At 44.7% G+C, this 18646-nt stretch overlaps 1 long non-coding RNA gene across 4 annotated transcripts in view; it reads left to right on the top strand.

Annotated features, from left to right (window-relative positions):
• Nucleotides 1-18419, top strand: part of LOC135447598 (uncharacterized) — a 38991-nt gene extending 20572 nt beyond the window's left edge. For 3 of the 4 annotated variants that reach the window (XR_010440220.1, XR_010440218.1, XR_010440219.1), the window contains 7 exons: nt 1565-1672; nt 5860-5926; nt 6964-7039; nt 12322-12416; nt 12626-12701; nt 14925-15005; nt 15984-18419. This is a non-coding gene — a long non-coding RNA (uncharacterized LOC135447598). The remainder of the gene's footprint in view (nt 1-1564; nt 1673-5859; nt 5927-6963; nt 7040-12321; nt 12417-12625; nt 12702-14924; nt 15006-15983) is intronic. The other variant, XR_010440221.1, reaches the window with a different exon arrangement.
• Nucleotides 18420-18646: the final 227 nt, after the last annotated feature.

Here is an 18646-nt window from a genome sequence, read left to right as displayed (position 1 = left end):
CATCAGTGACACTATCAGAAACCTACAGTGAATTAACTTTTGCAGCTTGGCCTGGGCTGTGTCACAGAGCAGGAATGTTTTATCTGGCAGAGGCTGTGAATGCATGTCTGGATGCTGTGTGATATGGAGGGATAGCCAGAAACTTTCAGCAAAACAATTTCTCATCAGAAAATATTAGTTTATCTGGCCCACAACTTTTGGCAGGGAATTTGAGCTCCAGCAAAGGTTAAGGCATTCACCAGCCTTGTTTGTTATCTAAACCTGATTTTCTGAAGCTCTGTGTGAGTGCTCAGATTTCTGAGATCCAGGCTACACTGGCTGACTCTCTCTCAATCCCCTATTCTTCAAAATTCAATTTTGACACTTTTGAAGTTTTGGATCTATTTCTGGCCACCTCTGCCAGTGTATCCCTGCTTGGTGCTTAAATGGCAGGTGAAACAGCAGAGAAGCCTTCCCTTCAAATCCCAGTTCAGCTCAGCACTTCTGTATATTTGAGAATTTGCATAAAAACATCAAGCCTCTCCTGCAGTTTCTAAATTGGGCTTTAGGAGAAAATGATTTTAAAGAACCTGAGAGTGGAATGGAGGGATGTCTACAAGCCTACATACATCTCACATCTACATGCCTGCTTTTTTTTGCTAACATTTTTAAGCCTAAAAGCCCAAAGTGCCTCAGAGATGTTCAGGTAAGCCAGATGTTTTGTTTTGCAGCTGTGGAGTCCAGGAGAAAGTAGAACATGAGCCTAATTTTCAGTCATTAATGTTAATATGAGTCAAGCTGGTGTTCTGGTCTTGTTCTTCCATCTAACAAATCTTCCTGCCCTGAAGTTGTGCAGATATAAGAGAGGCCACAAGGCTGGGCTTCCTTTGGAGCTTGAGGACCAGCAAGGCAAGGGGAGCTTTGGCTGAGTGCACGGGGGTTCTGCAGGAAAGAGTGAGCTCAGCTGCAGCTGGGGACCAGCACAAACCAGTGAGCTGCTCCTTCTCCCATCAGGCTGCTCCACTGTGGCACTCCTCACTCTGGGAGGCTGAGGTGGCCAAATGGGGCTTAAATGGTGCAAGAAACAATTAGATGGATTCATGGCAGAGGGATGCAGAAGGGCTGTTACACACCAGGGGACTGCAGAAAGTCTCCAAGCCCAGATCACTGGGGCCCATCAAAGCACCCCAGGCAATTACTGCGAGTTTGTCCTGCTCCTAAGCTCTTCTGCAGGCATACACAACTGTTTGGTCTTAGAGATGGTGCTGGGCTAGAGGGACTGGTGATCAGAGCCAGCCTGACCATTCTGATAAAGCAGGAGATGGCTTTGGATCCCTCTTGAAGATGTGATGTCTGTGGGGTCTCCTGGGTAAGTGATGTGAGTTTTCCATGTGTCTGAGAGCTGTTTCTGCTATAAAGAACCTGAGGTCTCTGTTAGGAGACAACTCTGAGGAGGTTGGCAGTGATTCCTGTGTCCTGCTGGAGAGCATTGTGTCTGTGCTGGGCTCTGTACTGGCTCACATTATTAAGGAGAAGAGGGTAGAAAGATATAAAAAAGCAACAGAGCATTATTTGGCAATTCCAGTGTCACCAGGATCTGATCCCAGCAGTTCAACATAATCACTGAAAGAGGAGAAAATTGAGGAGATTTCACTGGAACTGAGCAAGAGCCTGACAGCTGGCAAATGCTAATGTAAGTAGGCAACTGGGAGTGCGGGGCGGAGGGAGGGTGGTGTCGTTCAGCATCACTTACAGAAGTGCCATTTAACTCTGAAGAGAGCCTGTAGAAAACGTGTTCCTTTCTGCTCAGCTCCCTGCCCTGTCTCACGTGTCTGCCTGCCCAGTCCTGCTGTGCCTTGGGCAGTTTGGTGCTTGTGAGTTCATCTCATGCAAAGCATCTCAAAGCAGCCTCAGTTCACCCAGGCCAAGGACACCTGGCTCCTCCATGGCTGGAGTGGCAGCACAGGGGCTGAACCTGAGTGGGAGCATCATCCTGCTCTTGCTGATCGGCTGGTTTCTGCCCCAGGGATGGGAATGTGGAGGAGAACCAGTGGGTGATATAGGCTGGCATGGAGCAGAGCTGGGTATGTGCAGCCTTAACACACCAGCATGTTTTTCTCCTGTGAATTGCTGCACAAAAAGCCAATTTCTTCCAGGGGACTAAAGGCTGGTAACATCTCTGTGTGGCTGTTGTGCTTTTTCTACTGGCAAAGTTTCCTGGTTCTAACCAGCCATTGGTTTCTCTGGACACTCAGCATCCAGTTTCACTTCTGTCTACTGCCCCTCTGGGCTTCTGGCAGGACATGGTCACCAAATGAAGCCAAATCTCTTTTTGGATAGTGGCAAATGAGGCCATTTTTGTTGTATTAGAGGTATAATTCTCACATGAACATCAAACCCAAAGCAATGTTCTTGCAGTAACAAGTCAAGTGTCCATGCTGGTGTGTGGGTGAGGTGTCCCCCAGTGCATCAGGGTGGAGTGCACAGCATCCATCCAGCAAAATCCTCTTCTGCTCCTAGGAGCATTTCTCTGGCTATTCTTCCTTCCTGTACAATTAACTATTTAGCACTTTACTGCTCAGAAAAGTTTGATTGCACTCCAGCAATGGTCTGTGAGCACCTTCCACAACGTGATGTTCCAAAATTGCTCCCTGGCCTCTATTTCCACCAGTACTCTCCCGAAACAATTGGGCCATGTTTCATTGTAATGTCAAAATTGTACTTTTCTGCATCTAAATGATAATTTTGTTGTCTAAGGATAAGGTTTTTGGATTTAGAGTTGTTGCTTTGGTGTTTTCTCTCATGTTAAATATCCATGCTGAACACTGTGCTTTCCTAGAGGGATACAAAAAATAGTGAAGGTTGCAACTGCAAACCACATTCCTTTCTGATTTCCTGAATGGCACTGGGCTATTCAGAGTTTGAGATATCACAAGTAGAGGTCCTATCATAGACAATATATGCCATGGGATACACTCCAGTAATTCAGGCTTAATACTGAACAGATAAAAGCAACGTTAAAGAATCATATTTACAGGAAACTGTTTTGCTTTGTTGACTGTGCTAATAATAAAGTTCTGCAGGGAGAGAACATCTGGGTTTCTGTAATCCAGCCTGCTTTTGTTCAGGTTACTTTTGGTTTCCTGGGAAATGTTCAGTCTTATAGGTCTTGATGATGACTTGTATTTGGATGTTTCTGCAGTTGTCCCTGAAGTGACACCCTACAATGATAGGCTTCAGGAGCTCGTGGGTGTGTTAATTTGAATTAATTATAGCAGCTTTGACTTGCCTTTGCTATAAAATTGACTTGCTTAATTCACCCACTAGACACTGTCACTATTAAATCCAGAAGGTTTATGAGGATAAAGGTTTTGGGATTCTGGTGAGTCTTGTAAACACTTAATCAGAATAGAGCTGAAATCAGTCAAATGCAATGTCCCATGCCTGCATTTAGGGTTGATGGTCATTCATAAATACAGGGGCATGCAAGTCTCAAATGTTTTTATTTGATATTCTTCTAATTTGGAAGGTGTGGGGGTCTTTGCTCCTCTGGGGAGCTGCATTAACCATGGATTTTCACTCTCTGTGTTCCCTAAACCAGCAATAAGTGGTGCTGGCAGGGAGAAGAGAGATGTGTGTGATAGTTGTCACTTCACTAAGTGAGAGACACGATGGGGAAAAGTTCATCAATGACAGGATGGCTCTGGGGGCCTGGGCTGCAGCTGGACACCCTGGGCTGGCAGACCCTCAGGGCAAGCTCTTATCCCATGGCACAGGACCAGCTCCAGCTGCTTGGCTAAGCTAACACGTAGCAGCACTTTCCACAAGACTTCTCAGCCCTTGGGATATCCCAGTTTTGGGCAAGGGGGAGCAATCTTGTGCTGGGCTTGGAGGCACTGGAACACCTTGGATTGGGAATGCTGGTGTGCAGCTACAGAGCTCTTCCCATGATGTGACAAAGAAAAGGCTTAATCAAAGGCAACACATTTCTAAGGGCTCTTTTTTACCTTGTGTGCTGATGTTTCCCTAAGGAAAATGTTATGTTGAAATAACAGTGCTGAGCTAGCAGTCTCTGTTTGTGCCTTTTAAATCTAAAATCCAGAGGGGATGGCAGTCAGTGTTTGTGTGAGGAGAACATCAAGGGGGGTACAGTGACAGAAAGAACAGCAATTAAAATATTACCATAAGGAAATATAATTTTAAAAGGAGAGAGAGACCAGGAGTCCTGTGTGCTTTCCCTGGGCTATGCTGGCAGATCCACTACCCTTTGTGCTGGAATAATCACCCAGCTCTTGTGCAGCACTGGCAAAGGTCTCCATTCAACTCTTCCACCTTTTTTTTCCTACCTGAAGAAAAAGTAGAGCAGGAAAGAGAGATGAAATTCTGTCAGCAGTTCCTGGATGAGCTGTAATGTGAGGCTTTTTACCTTTCAGTGAGAATCAGAATTATATACTGCCCTGTCGAGCCAGACTCCAATATCCTGCACACACAGGTGCATGGATAATTTCTCTTTTTATATTCTTAACATTAAGACACTTCACCCCAAGATTAAGACTGCTGGTAAGTCAGCTTCATTGGTGCCTGGAACACTGCACTATGTAAGCTGAATTTTTGTACCTAATACGTGGAAGAAATTTTTTGTCTTTTCACATGTGCTTCTCTAGGGTTTTGTCTTCAATATCCTCTGAGTATGTCTGGAATAGTAAAAAGCTCTGCTCCTCTGTCCTGAGCACAGCCAGGAGAGTTCCATGGAAGCCATGCTGCAGTTTTGCAAAGAGCTGATTTCTTCTTCAGAATTACATCCTTGATTAACAAAGTGTTAATTTAAATCCAGTTGGAAATTAAATAACTGATGGGAGGAACAAAGTGCCAGTTCAAAATATGTAAGAGCAGTTTTGGGGACTTTCTACTGTATAGAAGGCTCAGGGGTTTGCAAATGTGATGTGTTGCTCCACAAGCTCTCACAGGTCACTGGTGCAACCATCTCATCCTCAAAATTATCAAATTATCTGTGTGGCAGGGACTGTGCATAGAAGGGATGGGCACGATCTGAACTGAACAAAAACTGGAAACAGTTCATTAAATCCTCAGGCTCTTTTGCATGTGGTAAGGACACTAAGGCAAGAGCAAGATAACCTCTAAAAGGGTTAATTAGAATAACTTAAGCACAAGCTATGTTTTCCATAATAGTATGTGGTGTTCAGTCAATGTAGTGTTGAATAGTTTGGCTGCATCCTGTTTTAAACAATCATTGTGGATCAGCCTGGAATTTAAGGACAAATAAGCTGAGGGGAAATAGAATCAAGGAAAAACTTTCAATTCAGTTCACTGAAATTGAATTGACTGGGAATAGCATGGAATGGTGGAATTCAGGATGGATGAGGTGTGATAAATAGGAAGAGCAGCCTGAGAGACCTCACTAAGCTCCTGCTCCTCTGTGGCAGGGAGGATGCAGACCTGAAAGTACATCCAGGGATAACTTTGCAGGAAGCTGTTCCTAGTGATAGCTTTCCTTGAATCTTGCTGTATCAATTAGTAATGATTTGTGGTTGGAGTAATTCCATATTTCATTTGTTGTGTTTATTGCACAGGGCATTAACATACTGAGTAATGAACCTGGAGCAGCTGAATGATTCAGCTGAGGGTTTGCTCACGTGATGGAGCTGGTCGGTGATCAATTATGTTTTTGTTGTTCAGGAAAATGCTAGTTTTTATGAGCATTCCTTTCTCTGCGTGTAGTTACAGTGGAAAGCAGTATGCTTTAAAATTATTGCATCCTAAGTAGTCCTAGAAGTCCAGGTATTGAAAAAATGAAGCCTGAAAGTTATGTTTCCTATGGGGGTTTACATTCACTTTGATCATACTATTCTTCCTTTTAAGGAGCATCTCCATGGTGGTCAAAAACCACAGAAATTGATATCATCTCCTCTGACTACAAGTTTACATGGTAAGTCATTAGACACAGAATTTGCCTGTTTCTTTATGAGATTTAACACCTGACTTTGTCTCAGCCCTAAGAACATTTTCCACAACTCTGCACATAGACACAATCCATTCCCTGCTCTGTGCATCCTTCAAACCTGTCAGAATTGCACATACAAATCAGGTGTCAGATATCTCAAGATCAAATCAAATAACCCCACAACCGCATGAATGCAATTAAGATAAACGTGTTCACAAACCCCCAGCAGATTCCAGCCAGCCCAGCCAATATCCTGGATGATAATTAGCATTAAAGGTGGGTATTTGGCTGTAGTCTGTGTTTTATACAAAAATTATTGAGGTTTTTAATTTCTGGGGTTTTTTTTCCTTCCAAATTTCTTTTAGGTGTTTGGTATGCATCAACTCGTTTTTTCTTGTCTTAGGAGTTTTGTAATTTTGCCTGTGTTTTTGGCTGTGTGTCCATGAGCTCCTGGGCAGGCACACATCCATTCCTGATGAAGATCTTGTTTTCTTTAGGCTCCCCCAGCAGCTCCACCTTTGGCTTATGGAGCTTGTGTTAATTAACCACCCTGCTGGCTGTAAGAGAAATACCCCTGCAAATCCAGGCTGATAATCCACATGAAGAAAAACAATGCAAAGAAAAGCTTACAGATACAATGAAGGAAAATGCAACTAAAATTTGGTTCACAGGAATGAAGCAGTGGTTTAGTTAATGACTAATTGCCAAAGGAGCTACACATATATGCATAGATGAGAAAAATCAATATAGTTGATGAATCCCCATTCTATTTTACAGTCAGAGATAATTCATTTCTAATGACCCTCAGTATTTATGTGTGTGAGCATCAAATAAGAGAAAAGACACTAACTGTTCCAGAAATCTGGTTTATGCAGAAGATCAGAACACCTGTTTCTTATTGTTGGGGCTTTCTAAACTCTCAGAAGTGTAAGAGAAAAATTGAATTGAATACACAGTTGAATTGCAAAAAGACTATTTTATGCATTAAAAAGTGCTTCTAATGACATCTATTTTCATAATAGTGTTTTGCGGAATGAATGGCTTGGACAAAAGCACTGGTAAATCACCTGAAACAAAACTGCCTGATAGCTGTTAATGGTAGGTAGCTCCTTGACTCCTTGTTGTATTTCTTTCCTGCATTTAATCCTTCTCAGATCATTATGCAGAAGGACACTGCTTTGCTTAAAGGGTTATCAGTGTCACCAGGCACTGGAAAAGATATGGGGACACTTTAGCCACCTTTTTGCAGATGTCCTTTTGAGAGCAAACAGAGTCTCACTGAGGTTGGAAACCCTCAGAGAGGATCCCTGGAAAGGCTTTTCCACTCCTTCATGGTGGTGAATCTCCCCGGGTGGGTGATCAGCAGTGACCCCATCACTAACCATGCAGGAAATTTTCCATTTTAACTCCTATTTTTGCAACTTTTCCAGGGAAATTGTATTTACAGAGCGGGAGTTAAAATCTCCCTTAATCTTAACAGTATCTTTTGGCTCTGCTGCCCCAATCTCTCCTTGCCTCCATTGGGTGTTTCTATAGCAACTCCCCAGGGAGTTTTCCTGTTATCTGGGTGAAGTTAACTGGAAACAAGTAAATATACTTGAGATGAAGTGGTGTTGGGGAAGACTGATGAGGCCTTCGGAGCATGATATGAAAAAAAAGCTGAACAATTTGCAGAACCTTCCTCGCTGTAAGAAGCTTCAAGCTGCAGCAGTCAAAGATTTTACCCAAAGTACACTTGTCCTCTGTTGTGCCAGCACAGTCCCAGGTACAGGAAAATTTTTCTGCATTAGTAATAAAGCATATGGAGCTCAAACTGGCCAAGCCTAGAGGTGCCTTCTGGGGAATGGGATTTTCACAGGCAGTTTGAGAAGATCGATTGTCCCTGTTCCAACCAAATTATAACAAACCTGGTGTCATGTCTCATTAGCAGGCATTTCTGTGTGGTTTCTGGGGGTGAGATCCATCTCCCAGCTCATCCAGGGTGAAGCAGCACCTTCACCACCATCCATCAGCAGCATGGGGAGCCAGAGCCAGCAATGCTGGCCAGAGGAGCAGGAGGATGGGCCTGGCTGAAGGGGTGCTCTCCAGGGAAAGAGATCCTTTCTGCAGCTTTCTCTCTGTAGGAAGCTTGGTAGCTGTTATGGCAGCTTTTCTCTGAATGAATTACTCTGATTACAGAGTCAGAAGGTTTGTGTCCCAGCTGAAAGCCCATTCCCTTCACTGCACCTCCTGCTTCCAGGCTGTGGACCAGACTGTTCCAGGCTGGTGTTGTCGCTGACTTTAATGGGCTTTTCCTTTGCATTTTAGACAACCACAGACCAAGCTGTTGGCCGGCCAGCAGCTATTTGAGAGCTGCCAGACCTTTGCTAGATGGTGAGCATCTCTCTCTGAGCTTGATGAGTGTTTCCTGTGGGCAGCTGTGACCTCCTGCTGCTGTCACCCCAGGGAATGGATACCCTGCCTCCTGTGCAGCCTGAGCTGCAGATACCAGCCAGCTCCTTCCCCTGCTTTAATTCTTTGGATGCCAGCCTTGTGTTGCTTATCATTGGTTCTGATCCCTAAAGCCAAGGTGCTGATTCTTATCTGCAGCTTCAGCTGGGCTTAAATCTTTATCTTCACTCAGTGAGTCTGAGCGCTGAGTGTGCAGAGACATTATTAGATTATTAAATCAATGACACTCAGGTTATTAGTCACACTCATCCGCATTACCTGACACTGTAATGACGTTCTATTTTTACTTCCAGCCTGCTAATGTCCCAGAGGTACTGAAATTATGACCAGAAAATTAATTTCTATACATTTGAACAAGGAATAGAAGTATTGGAAATAATCCCACATCAACAGGATAAATCCTAATGGAATTGTTCAGGAAAGCAACAGGGAAAGGGAGAAGGTGGAGAATGGTGTCTGACATGAAGCCTTCCCTCTGTGCTGCCATGCCAAACTGTTATGGGTATGATGGTTGCTGGTAATGGGGCCAGACTATTTTAGCTTGTAGTTCATTTGGGGCAATTAGGACTTCTGAGCTGGTGTCAGTGATTTTCCTCACTCAGCCAACACTTTCTTGCAGAATCCCTCCACCAGGATGATGCAATAGGCTTGTTTCTCAGGCATGAAATCAAACCCTGTAAACAGAAAAAGGCCAGCACATGGCAAGATGTTGTTTACATTTTCAAAAAGGACTCCTTAATCTCAGGCAAATCACCATCCCAGTCCCCAGGCTGAGCTAAGAAGTGAGGTCCAATCTGATGACTCTTGAAGATTGAATTCAATGTTATTTCTGAGTTGCATGACTAACCATCTGCAAGCTGGGAGGAATCTGTCACGGTGGAAAAACACCACGGGAAGTGCTCGAAGTCCAGCCACTCCCTGGTCCAGCAGAGCAGTGCTGGGCTCCTCTCTCCCCTGCAGCCAGGAAGATGCAGAACTGGGGCTCTGAGGGCTCTGCTCCTCACTCTGAACCCCTCACTAGGAGCTGCTGCGGCTGTGGGTGCTGCCAGGGCGGCTGGGCAGGGGCTGGCATGGGCACAGATGCCCAGGGCAGGGGCTGGCATGGGCACAGATGCCCAAGGCAGGCAGTGGCTGGAAGAGGCAAGCTCTGTGTGGGTACCACAGCTCTCAGCCAGCAGGGACAGCTTCTGTGGGGGATACAGAGGGGAGCAGATGGTGAAACACCCCACAGGGAGAGCCGTTCACACCCCTTCCCCATGCCGCCCACAGCCCCAGAAACTTCCAAGCTCCCCAAGCTTATTGATTACCAGGGACAAATCTCCATATTGCTTAATTATAACTCGGTTTTAATGCACGTCTTCACGCTGTATTTATTTCATGCTGGCAATTAATTCCGAAGTGCTCGCTGTGCCAGAAATGGTGAGCACTTTCTGAGATCTTCTGCTGAGGAATTGCCACTTAAAAATGGAGAAATACATGCAAGTATGGGTGTGGGAGTAAGTATTGGTGGTACCTGCTAAATGCATGTTGCAGGATGCTCTTGAGAGCAATGTTTGTAGTAGAATTATAATGAGCTGAGTTGTTTAGGTGTAATTAAAAGATGGGAGTGAGAACTTGCATGGAAATCCTTTTCTCTAAGCTTTGGGAAGCCTGCTAATAAGATATAAACATTTAGCAGCTCAGCTGGAGTATGGTGTGCTCTTTGGTTAAACATTAAAGGGGCATTGTTGAGTGGTTTTAATTAATTAGCTATGTTTTAAATTAAATCAATTTGGAGGAGTTAGGCTCAAAATTAATGTTGTTTTCACCTGGTAGGGAATGTCCTTTAAATTATGAACATCTTAAAGACAATGAAAATTAAAAATGCCTTTAAGAAATCCCATCCCTGTGGCTCCCTTTTCTCAGAGAATGGTCAGTATTCTGATGATCTGGCATTGCTGTCATTGCTAGAAGGGTAAAATTAGAGCCTTTTAGGCTTTTACAACCAACATTTATACATCTTTTGGATGTGCAACACCCATGTCAAATCTGGCATGTAGAATCTTGAATATTCTCTTTTCCCTTTTTATTAAGGCTTATCATGGTGCAACATAGAACTTGCACTACCAGGTAAGGAAGGTGGGCAAGAGAGTTGGTTTAATATTGAGTGCTGAACAGAATTGGGATTTGGGTATTGTACACTCAGCCTCCAGTATATGTGAGATTTATGCCCAGTTTTAGGCACTTTGGGTAGTGGGACAAAGATCTCAAGGTTAGTAAGAATTCCTACAGGTGTTGTGAAAATTCACAGATGGGACAGGGAAGGTGAAAAGAGTCGCTGCACTGAAGGGAGATGGAGCACAGTGAGATCCAAGGGAGAGGTGATGGAGGCAATCCAGTTCTCTGGTTTGTGGAGGAAAAGAGTTTCTATTCTTCTTATTGCTGCTTAGATGCCTTAGGTTAGATTGAGGTGGGGACAATCAACACAAACTCCCCATGCTACAATAGGCTGGAACTGCTGGAAGCTGTTATGTGCTATTATGTGAAGCCTTTACAGTCTATTGAGTAAATAATCTACAGATTAAAGCTTTCTGAGTACACAGTGACTTGATAGGTAACCAAAGAAGCCATTACAATATGTCATGTCAATAAGAGGAGGATTAAGGTCCCTCACACTTGCTGCAGAGGCAGAGTCTATCTGCTGCCAACCTCTGTGAGACAAAAGCCATCCCCTTTAAACGCCCTGCAGTGCAGGTGTGCTCTGGGGCTGGGGAGCAGTGATTTGGACAGGGCCAGCTGCTTCGGCCCTCATTTATTGTACCAGGGATGCCTGAGCACATCAGTGGTGGTGTTCTGTCCCCAGCCTCCCAGGCTCACCTGCTGCTGTGCCACGGGTGGCTGCAGCCAGGGCCATCTGCCATGGACAGGAGGATGGAAAGCCCTGTGAGCCCATGCAGGGGGATATCAGGGTGCTGGGTGGGAAGCCAAGGGTTTTTCCTAAGTCCAGGGAGGTTTCTGCAGTTCTCCCTTGGACATCCATCCACCCTGACCACCCAAACCTCCTCTCTCCTTCGCTGCTCCCAGCTCTGACCTTCCCCATTCCCAAGGGCACCCCAGTTCCCTTCCTGACCCTCCTCCTTTTGCAGAGCCCTCCTGGCTCAGGCTCATCCAGCATCCTGCCTCCCCCCACAGCATTAATTACTCCAGGTTTCCAGTCGCTCTGGTGAGTTTAATATGAGCTATGTAAATTCATCCCAAGAATGATAGGATTTTGACAGCCTGATTTGCCTCACAGGCATCCTCAAACCAGCTCATTTTCTCTTCTCTGGAATTTTTGAGTGGTCGGGTGGCATTTGATTATCATTGGCTGGCATATCTGAGCTCTGGGGTTGAGCATAAAGATATTTTAAATTTAATAGGTTTAAGATGTCATTATTTCCATGCTGATGAATTTATACTTGTAACCAGAGAAACTTAGAGCATTTAATGAACTTATTTAGATATCATGGTGCAAGCTTTAAACCCAATCCCCAGTATAAAATTAAATCATGTTGGATAAAAACTAACACCCAGAAGCAGAAACTGAACTGGGTAAATGGACGAATTTCAAAAGACAGAATAAATACAGATATAAGGCACCTAGGGGACAGATTTACTAAGAGTTTTTGCACTATTTTCAATGGAGCTTGTAATAGCATAAAAGTATTAAATCTGATTTACTAGAAAGGATTTGTGTAGTATTTCACTGCCTGTTTCCCAGTGCCATAGCCCCTTCCCATCTCTCCCAGGTCTCTAACAGGAACTCTGGACACAGCCAAACACTCAGTGGAGTAGGATCCAGCTTTGCTGAGGAGCTTGCAAGCAGCCAGAGACGAAAATAATGCAGCCACTCAGTGATCCCACAGGATTAACAACGTAATTCTATGGAAATCAATTCTCATTCCAAACAGGTCAAGAGAGAGAAGCCCTGCCAGGCTGGTTGGGAGGTGGATGGAGAACACTCACCTGGGACAGTCCCCATGTTGTGGGGCTTGGCTTTGCCAAGGTGAGTGTGAAATCTCCTTCCCAGCTTCCTCATGCCAAGGCTTTTATCAGGATCTTTTAAATCCTACAGACTTTCAGAATTTGTGTGAAGGAAATGTCCTGCCCTGAAAGGGAGACTTCAGTTTTCACCATAGTTGGTCATGACACATGGGGTGATCACTCACAGACCACTTTTGTAACTACCATAAGTATCCTCTTTTTCTTTTTTAGGGGGTCAAACATCAATTAGAGAGCCCAGATGAGTAGGATCAGCTCTTGCTTTATTCCTGAGGACCTTGTTTGAGATGTAAGTACTGATGAGCTGCTCTAGTACTGTCTGTTGTTATCAAATTCAGCATCCCTATGGAAAAACCATCCCACCACAGATACATTTCATTTTAAATGAAGAAGCGAGAGGAGAACGAGGAAACAGATTTAGATGAAATGGAAAGGGATTAAATTAAAAAGTTTAAAATAAACCAAGACAAGTGACCTTTACTACACTACCTACAAGCAGAGATTGTCTATTTAATGCTTCCAAAAGCAGGCAAATGCACCAGAAAGCAGCCAGCAGGGCTAAAGCACAGAAGAGATTCACTGAAAGGGCTTAATGGGACTAGATTTTCACAAGATTAATCTTCTATGGACTGATTACACGTAGGAAACAAGGGCTAGGAAAAATGTCCTATATCAATTTTAACAGTGTGTGGAAATTAGAATAGAAATCCTGCAGGTGCCTGTGCTGGACACTGTCAGCACATTCCAAAATGACCTGGAACAAAGAGAAAAGTAGTGAGATGGTGAAGTTTGCAGCTGGCTACATTTGTCCAGAGTAGCCAGACCTAAAGCAGAGGTTTGCAGAAGGATCTTACAGAAATAAGCATCAGGGTGATGCGAACTGGCAGGTGAAATTCAGTATTGATAAGTGCAAATTAATGCCCTTGCTAAAACAGGGCATTGCCCACATACCCAGAATGATGGGCTTTGAATTAGCCCTTGCCCTTAAGCAGGAGAATGTGCTGGAGACTCTGCAGCTGCTTCTCTCCAGGGGCTGGCACCGTCCCCATGGCCATGGAGAGGATGGAGGAGGGCTCCAAGAATGGGGAGCACCACTGTGCCAAGGCTAAATCCCTGCACATCCGCACCTCTGGTGACCCATTGCAGAAAGGCTGCAGGAGAACAGGAGGAGGAAAAGGGAAGGCAAGAACTTTTGGGCATAGGAACCCCCTCTGTGACCCAAAAAACTCCATATGGTCAGGGCTCTTGCTTGGAAAGGGCATGGCCAAAGGGAACAGGGGAAAGACCTGCACCATCCTGAGTGATGTGAAGGTGGGTAGGGGTGATCATTGCTTGTAATGCAAGAGGGAAAAGACAAAGTCCTGTTTGGGGAGGAGAGGGCTTGTTTATTTATTTCTTGTTTTATTTGGCAGCGCAGCACTCAGCTCAGAGTGTGTCCAGGGGAGGGAAGCCAGGATGGTGACAGGCTCTGAGGAGCATCTGAGGTCACTTGGGTGGTTCAGCCTGGAGAAGAGCAGGCTGAGGGGATCCTCACCAGTCTGCAGCTTCCCCAGTGGAGGGAGAGCTGCAGCTGTAGGTCAGGAGGAAACGTGAGGAAGCTGTGCCAGGGGAAGTTCTGAAAGGAAAGGATTCTTCACTAGGAGGGCAGCCAGGCCCTGGGACAGGCTCTCACAGCACCAGGGTGTCAGAGTTCAGGGAGCATTGGAGGATGCTCTGAGTCCTGTGATGCAGTGTTAGGTGGTCCTGCAAGGAGCAGGGCTTGGACTCGATGACCCTTACGGTCCCTTCTGATATCAATCTATGGAATTGTTCTACAATCAGCAGCCAGTGAAGCATGTCAACAGTTTTCCATCAGAATAGTTTCCCCAGCTACTTTCTGTTGGAAACACTGATTCAATGGCATCAAGATGCTCTGTGGGAACACATCAATGCCACCAAAGCCAGCAGCAGAAGCCAGACATCTGCCTGGCCTCCTTGCCTGCTGCCCAGCTGGCTGCCTCTCTGGGACAGCTGGGCCTCTGCACTGCAGCCAGCAGCCCATTTGATTTTTCTTTACTCCATCGTTGTTCTATTTATATTGCATTTTCCCCCTACATTTCCATCTTTTTATTTTAAATCCAGTGTAGCTACAGCATTAAAAAATCCCCTGTTGCCCATCAGAACATCAGGTGTCAAATCAAAGTGCAAGTCACTCAATGAGAATAATTTATATTATAATTTAAATGAGTTTTAAACACTCATTTTGTGGGATAAAAAGATACAAAAAATAAAGAACACATTCAGGAAAGAGTTGGGTTTGGGTTTATTTGTGTATCATACCATATCATATATTAACATTAAATCATAATTTCTGATGTACAAAGGTTGAGCCCAAGAAACCAAGAGGATACTTGAAATTTCTTTCTAACTCACTGGGCTAAATGGAAATGGCATTTTTGCAGTATGCAGTTTCAGAATTTCCCTCACTGTGCAATTTCACCATTTTGCAGTGTTTGGTTGCTTCATTTCACAGACGTTTTCATAAAGAAGAGAAAGGACAGAATGGATGCTCTCCCTGTTTCAATGAAATACCTGCTCTCAGTCTGACTCAAGGGTAATGTATTGCACAAAATGATGGGCCAGATTTTAGAGAGGTGGAAAATCCCATATCTGGGGTAAAATGAGCAAGGAAAGCCCTTTTCCTAGTCAGCACATCACTAGTGCAGGAGGTGGAAAAACGATGTAGAATTCCCATCATTGTAACCCATGGTGTGAAAAAATCAGCAGAAATAGGTCACTTTGTGACCTGGAATTATTTCCAAAATTTTTTTGTTGTTGTTTTGCCTGTGACAGCAGACAGCAGAAACCTTCCCTAGGTGAATTTTGCCCATACTATGGATTGCTTCTGGCTGCTGGTGGTACAAGCTCCTCCATGAGATAACCAGCCTTTGCTCATAACTACATAAGCCACTCCTTTTGAAAGGCTCTGCATGCTCATTTTCATTGGAAGGGCCTAAGTTTGGCACTACAATTGCATGAATGGTTTAAATGTTGATTTAGAGGTTGTCTCTCTGGAGAGCTGGTGATGCTGGAGCAAGCCAGTGCAACTCCTGTGTGCAGTGAGCTGCAGGAGGGCCTCTCTCTGTCTGCTGTCCTCCTAAAGCTTATGAGACTCCCCTGCCCTCAGGTGTTGGTGGTGATGGAGATGGGTTTCAGGTCACATATGATAAACCACCATACCACTGTCCTCAGAGCTGATGGTCACCACCAATATTTTTCTCTTTCTGGGGCGAATATTTTCAATAAACTTGAACAATAGGCTGAGATAACTTCAGCACAGGGAGCTGCTGCTCCAAGGGCCACCATTAGCAATTAAAATTAGATGAGCAATTAGCCTGTGAACTTGGCACTGGGATGACTGCTGCCTGGACAGCTGCAGGTACAGCCCAGTGCTCATGGGGTCGGAGCAGTGCTGTGGGATGGGATTCATGGGATGCCCAAGGCAGGTGCCAGCACCAGTGAGGGGACTCCAGGATACATGGTGTTATTTATTATGCCTTCAGCTGATTTTTCTTCTCCCCTTCTTCATCAGGGCACTGGAAGGAACAGGAACATGATATCTAATTTCCTAATTTTCCTGTCAGCTTTCTGGTTTTCAAAATGATTGCAGCAGGAATCCATAAAATGAGGATGAGGGAAGCAACCTTAATACCATTGTAAATCTCCAAAATGGATGCAGAAACACAGTACTCAAATAGGAGTAAATAAAAGCAAGGAGAGATTCATTCCAGTTTTCTCCTCTGTAAACCTACTGGCAGCTTGGAATTATTCAGAAAACAACATTTAACTGAGGAAAAAAAAGGAACCCTGTAAAATAGTAAAGATTGTACCGTAAAGCTAAGCACCCTCCATAAATCATGGCTGGGAACATTGCTAAGTTATAGGAACCTGCAGATGGCTGTCATTAAAGGAAAAGAGCCTCTCCCAGCTTGGCAGGCCCTGCTGTGTCCTGTGTACAGCTACAAATTGAGCTGCCTTCATGGGGGAGCTGCAAAAGTGGTTTTAAAATAGGAATTTCATGCAAAAGCTGGATGAGCTGTTCAGCAAGGCTCAGGCTTATTGCAAATCCACAGTGGTAATTTCAGGCCTGATTTACAGGGGATTCTAATAAACCTCCCCTATTTAAAATGATACATCAATAGTTTATCACTAGTGCCTGTCTGAGGCAGGAGGAGAGGGTGTGGGGCACGGTGCCTCCAGTTCCAAGCCTGCATTATCTCTGCCATGAACCAGGACAAATCCTGCCTGGCCAAAGACAGGGCGAGCTGCTGTGGGTCCTGTCTCCAGCTGCTGTTTCGGAGTGACTCAGGACAGACCAGTGGGCTCTGAACATTTCTGTGTGCTCACCTGGGCCAGCGCTGTTTTCCCTTTGGGAAGAACTCGTCTGGGGCTTCAACTCAAGGAACAGCAGGAGAGATGCTCAAAACAAGCCTGCAAGGCTGAAAATAGCACACACCGGCTGCTGCTGCTGCTTTCAAGATAAAGATGTCACCAGGTGAGCTCTTTTGGGATTATATATTAAGCCACACCGTGATGCAGCATGAGGACACTCCAGAGCCCCAGGCTGAGCAAGGCAGGTGTGCAGGGATGTCTGTGCCAGTGCTGGGGGGCCCTGGGGCTGTGCTGGCTCCCCAGGAAAGGCTTTGCTGTGCTTCCCAGAGGGAGGATCACACTATCTGCTGTCTTGCCAGAGCCTCTATGGAGGCTTAATCCTCAACACCACCCTGAGGCACAAGCACTCCCTGCTGTGGTCCTGCATGGGGGATTCAGCTGCAGGTCTGGCAATCAACATATCCAGAATGTAACAAGACCTCCAGGAGCCTACTCTTCTTTGGAGGTTGGAAATGTTTTGCCCAAATCAGCCACACTTACCAGGGTTCATGGTGTTTCAAGGTCACCACCTCTAACAAGGACAGCAGCCTTTCCTGATAAAAAATGGCACAACAGCTGATGGCACTGATTTTAAATATCCCCACCTTCAACCTTCCCATTTCTGTTATATCATTCTGATTTTCTCAGCATTTCTGCAGGACCATACCTGCAGGTGCTGGGCTCACTGCCCACCAGGCCAAGGGCTTTCCCAGGTGCTAGTGAGACTCCCTGCAAAAGCTGTAGTCAATGATTTCCAGAAATGAGGCCAGGAGGAACTGGATCCCACAGTATTATTTTTCTTTTCTGTCTCTGGGTGAATTGAAGAACTGCTCACTGCATCTTTAACAACTGTGTTTAGCTCCTTGTCACGACCTCCTTTGTACATCAGTAGAAAAGGCATCACCAGCAGATGCAATTTCTTTCAGAGCTGGAATTGTATTTATTTTACTGGAATTGTACTCCATTTGTCTGGTGGCAAAGGGACTGAGCAATTTATACTGGCAGCACTGAATGTACTGAGATTGGCAGTGCTTGGGCACTCATGGCTTGTTACCCAAGGAAAGTTCAGAGCATACTAATTCATCCCACCACAGAGCAGCAGTACAGGAGCTGTGCAGATGGTATCAATCAGTCTTACATTAGTAACACTCTAAACATTTTTTAAGATGGTAAAAGATCCAATATATCTGCTTTATTCTGTTTCATTGTGGGGTCCAGTTCTTCCTTTCCATCATACAAACAACTTCCAGGTAATGGAAGGGATATTGCATTCTCTATTCACAAATCACAGTTTGACCTATTATTTGTAATTTTCAGTGCCTGCCTTCTTATGCAGTGCTCATAAAATGAGATTAGAGTGATTTACAATAGTGAGAAATGGAACAAGACTAAGAGGAGATGTGACTCATTAGACATAATCCTGAGGCTGTCGGAAGGAGCCTGCTTCACTCAGGAAGATGTGCTGCAATTTTCCAAACCAGTCTAGGGGACTTAGATGTACCTTTGAGGGCTTTCAGCACTGAAAACCAACAAAACCCACCAGTCCTAATTTTATCTGTTATAGAATCAATCAAGAAATTCAGATCAAAAGCTCCCAAAAGTCCCCTCTGACACTCTGGTCTTCATGATATTGTTGTAAAATAGTGTCCTTTAAATACTGTGTCACCAAGCTTTTCAAAATGAAAAAGATATTTTTATGTGCATTCAAAATGGGGAAACTATACCTTGGATGTAATTTACAGTGCTTCAAAATTATCAATATTAGTTATGGCTTGAGTGCTTAGCTGCTGTTTCTGGACTTAAGAATGTGCTTGCTTTCCTAAT

Source organism: Zonotrichia leucophrys, chromosome 4A (assembly GCF_028769735.1).
Source record: "Zonotrichia leucophrys gambelii isolate GWCS_2022_RI chromosome 4A, RI_Zleu_2.0, whole genome shotgun sequence".
NCBI lineage: Eukaryota > Metazoa > Chordata > Aves > Passeriformes > Passerellidae > Zonotrichia > Zonotrichia leucophrys.
The sequence above is the reverse complement of the archived record's forward strand: the minus strand, read 5'-3'. Positions and strand labels throughout refer to the sequence as shown.